Source organism: Jaculus jaculus, chromosome 3 (genome assembly GCF_020740685.1).
Source record: "Jaculus jaculus isolate mJacJac1 chromosome 3, mJacJac1.mat.Y.cur, whole genome shotgun sequence".
In the NCBI taxonomy this organism is placed as follows: Eukaryota; Metazoa; Chordata; class Mammalia; order Rodentia; family Dipodidae; genus Jaculus; species Jaculus jaculus.
Genome location: NC_059104.1, coordinates 130,133,534 through 130,137,542, shown reverse-complemented (window position 1 = coordinate 130,137,542; position 4,009 = coordinate 130,133,534). Strand labels below are relative to the sequence as shown.

At 36.7% G+C, this 4,009-nt stretch overlaps 1 non-coding gene across 1 annotated transcript; it reads left to right on the top strand.

Moving 5' to 3' along the window:
- The first annotated feature begins 3,570 nt into the window (after window positions 1-3,570).
- On the top strand, window positions 3,571-3,638 carry LOC123459977. The gene has a single exon (XR_006636705.1). It is a non-coding gene; the product is annotated as a small nucleolar RNA SNORD64 (small nucleolar RNA).
- Window positions 3,639-4,009: the final 371 nt, after the last annotated feature.

The window sequence follows — 4,009 nt, the reverse complement described above, 5'->3', positions numbered from 1 at the left end:
GTAATACTTTTACCATGAAAGGATGTTGGATTTTGTTGAATGTCTTTTCTGCATCTAATGAGATGATCATGTGATTTTTTTGTCCTTCAGACCATTTATATGATATATTACATTTATTGATTTGCATATATGGAACCATCCCTGCATCCCTGGGATAAAGCTCACTTTGTGGGAGTGAATAATTTTTTTGATATATTCTTATATTCTCCTTGCCAATAACCTGCCCTGAAAAGGAAAGAGAGATTAGCTCTTGCAGGACTGTGTACCTGTTTTTTTGTTTGTTTGTTTGTTTTATTGTTTTTGTTTTGTCAGTCAGCCTCATTACCTTTTGGGGTGGCTTCCAATATCACCAATGCTGAGTGCCCACCTCGATCCCTTTGTGTTTTGCTGTGCAGCTGTACCTCTGATCTGCTCTGCTGACTGCACTGCCAGTGGCAGCTGAATGCTGGAGGCTTACAGTTCTGGAAGTCTCCATGCTGAATGACCATTAATCTTTTCGGTTTCATTTCAGTGTGATATGCAGCACTTGCACAAGTAATAAAATTGATATCAAGCCACTTCCTTTTCTTACTAAGATAAACAACCCTACAACTTTTAGTTTCCTAGGGAGATTATTGTAATTCAGACACATCTTCAGCTCCCACTTCTAGAAGTTTTTCAGTTTTTTTTTTCCAGGTCCAACAGGTTTATAATTGTTTATAATTGAAATTCAAAAGTACTAATTATTCTGGGTGTGTTTTGGTAGTACATATTAATAATTCCATACTTGGGAGGTAGACACAGGAAATGCCACAAGTCCAAGGCCGTCTTTTTCTATATAATGAGTTTGAAGCCAGTTACATAGTAGAAACCCTATCTCAAAATAAGGAAGGGAAGGATAAGAGAAAGAAGGAAATGAAATGATTAATTAGTTCTTGGGTTAAAAATGAGTTAGGCATTAACATCTTATAGGATCTTATTACAATCTTACATAATCTCTAAAATCTCTTCTATGATCAGCTACATTATCACTCACAGCGTTTTTTGTTGTTTTGTTTCGTTTTTGGTTTTTTGAGGTAGGATTTAACTCTTAATCCAGGCTGACCTGGAATTCACTGTGTAGTCTTAGGGTGGCCTGAACTCATGGTGATCCTCCTACGTCTACCTCTGAGTGCTGAGATTAAAGGCATGCACCACCATGCCTAGCAACAGTGGTATTTTTGTTGTTGTTGTTGTTCTTTTTTTGGTTTTTCGAGGTAGGGTCTCACTGTAGCCCAGGCTGACCTGGAATTCATTATGGAGTCTCTGGCTGGCCTTGAACTCTTGGCAGTCCTCCTACCTCTACCTCCCCAGTGCTGTGATTAAAGGCATGCGCCACCACACCTGGCTTAACAATGGTATTCTGAAAGGAATCTTTTTTTTTTTTTTTTCCACAGCAGGTTTGAACAGTGAGCTTAAAATCCTTAGTAAGCATATTATAAACAGATGTGTTGTCATCTATAAATTACACTATTCATAGAGCTCAGGAAGAGTAGATTCAGTAATATTCTAAAGGGCTATAAAATTTCAAAATGGAAGTTTACATTAGCTTAAACCTGAAATTCGCTGAATACATTTGTCCCTAGAAAGAATGAGTCATCCCAATTTCTTTTGCTTAGAATCTTGGAACTAATCTCTTGAGCTGTAAAGTTCTTAGATTTAGATGGTATATTTGTCCAGCATAGCATTCTACATTGGAAATTTGTTTAGTGAAGCCACACCTTTATCAGTTGTCCTATCTATATTTGGATAAATTGCATATAGAGTGTTAATGTAACTTTTTGTTATGGCAATGACTTCCTTTCTTAAACCTCATGATTCAGTCTTTTTTAACTTGAAACTTTCTCTTCAGTAGCTTCTTTCTCTCAATTTTCACAGGATTAAGGAGAATTAGTGCCTTGTTCTGGGTTAAGTTTTGGTTTAAGAGATCATTGGGTCTAGTTTGTTCTCTCCAGAACAGTAAAATATTCTCTTTATTGCTTACCATTCTTAGGTTCACTAGAATAGCACATCTAATTTTTTCTTAACATTTATTTTTATTAGTTATGGACATACTTAGAATGTCTACAACATATGTTTGTACCATTTTTCCCTCATCTGTACCCATTTTCCCAAAATGGCTCTCTTCTTATTGGGGATACAGGTCATCCCCATGGGGATTTTGGCTCAATAGCACATTTAATCTTCCTGTAAATCTTTTCATTACTGTCACAATTTGGGTAATGTTATTATAATGCTAATTTCTATTTGCTAGGATACAAAACTTCAGTAGAAGCAGTTTAGGGAAAGAAAGTTTATTTCTGTTTACTGATCTAGAGGGTACATCTCATTATGGCATGGGTTGGGACCTGGTGGGCATACAGCATGGCAGGAGCAAGAAGATGAACTTCAGTCATCACATCTGCAGGAAGTAGAAAGCAATGAATGAATGTGGATATGGATTATAAAACACTTTAGAGCTGGAGAAATGGCTCAGCTGTTAAGGTGCTTGTCTACAAAGCCTAACTACCCCAGTTTGATTCTGCAGTACTCACGTAAAGGCAGATATACAAAGTGGTACATGCAAGTAGGGTTCCTTTGCAGTGAGTGGTTAGAGACCCTGGTAGGCCCATTTTCTCTGTAGCCAGGCATGGTGGTATATGCCTTTACTACCAGCATTTGGGAGGCAGAGGTAGGAGGATCGCTGTGAGTTCCAGGCCACCCTGAATTCTATCTCTGTCAGCCTGAACTAGAGTGGGTCCCTACTTCAAAAAACAAAGAAACAAACAAACAAAATACCAATCTAGATTTAGTTTTATGAAACCTAGCTTCTCAGTCTTCAGAGGATTGTTGTGTTTTTGTGTATGTTTATTTACCTATTATGTATTTACTTACCTATTTGTGCATTCATTCAATGCTAGGGATTGAACCAAAGGCTTTGGGAATATTAATTGAGTTCTTTGGTTTCTTTTGTATTGTCTCTTAAATAATAATAATAATAGTAATTATTATTATTATTGAATAATAATAATAATAGTTATTATTATTATTATTGGTTTTTTGATGTAGGGTCTCACTCTGGTCCAGGCTGCCCTATGTACTCTCAGGGTGGCCTCAAACTCATGGCAATCCTCCTTCTTCTGCCTCCCGAGTGCTGGGATTAAAGGTGTGCACCCTGGCTTCTCTTAAATTATTTTGTTAGCCAAAATGTTGCTGTTTCAAACTTAAGATCAGATAAGTCTAATCATTAATTTCCCCAGGCCTGGAGACTGTTCTTAGGTGCTACTTCTTTGTTTTGCTTATGTGTGTCCTGAGGATTGACACCTACACTCTTCTATGCTAATAACTTTGTAAATCATTGAGTACTCACCACTCTCATCTCTCCCCACCTACCTTTTGTGATATGATAAAAGAAATCAGGGCCTCATACATGCTTTTTTTTGAGTCAAGATCCCTTATGTAGCCCCAAGTTGACTGTATCCTTGCCTTCCCAGCACTGAGATTATAGGCATAGGCTACTATAGCATCTCTTTAATGTAATTGTTGGGAAACACGTTGTGGAAGACCTTGGCTAGATTTATGATGAGCTATGTTTACTGAGCATTGATGAAATGAGGCTCAATAAGATTACTCTGAAGTCTAGCCTAAGTGTCTGTTTAAGTGAAAAATAATCCAAATTTATTCCTTGGATTTTCATTTCACAAGGTTTTTCTCATCAATACCTTTAAGATTAAGGAGAATGCAGCTATAGATTTTTCTCATAATAGTAAAGTTAGTTCTAAATCTATTATTACATACTACTTTTGTAAAATTCCTACATTCAGGGTATTATTAGATTTCATCTTTTTTTTTTTTGTACTTCAAGAAAATAAGAACTTGTGAGTTACTGTGCATACTTCCATTTCTCAGTTATAATTTGGATCATGTTGCTAATCGTCCTGAGGCAACATCTCCATTTTTCTCTGTAAAAAGCCATCAGTTTGCCCTGTGGATAGGACTTAGTTAGGTTTTT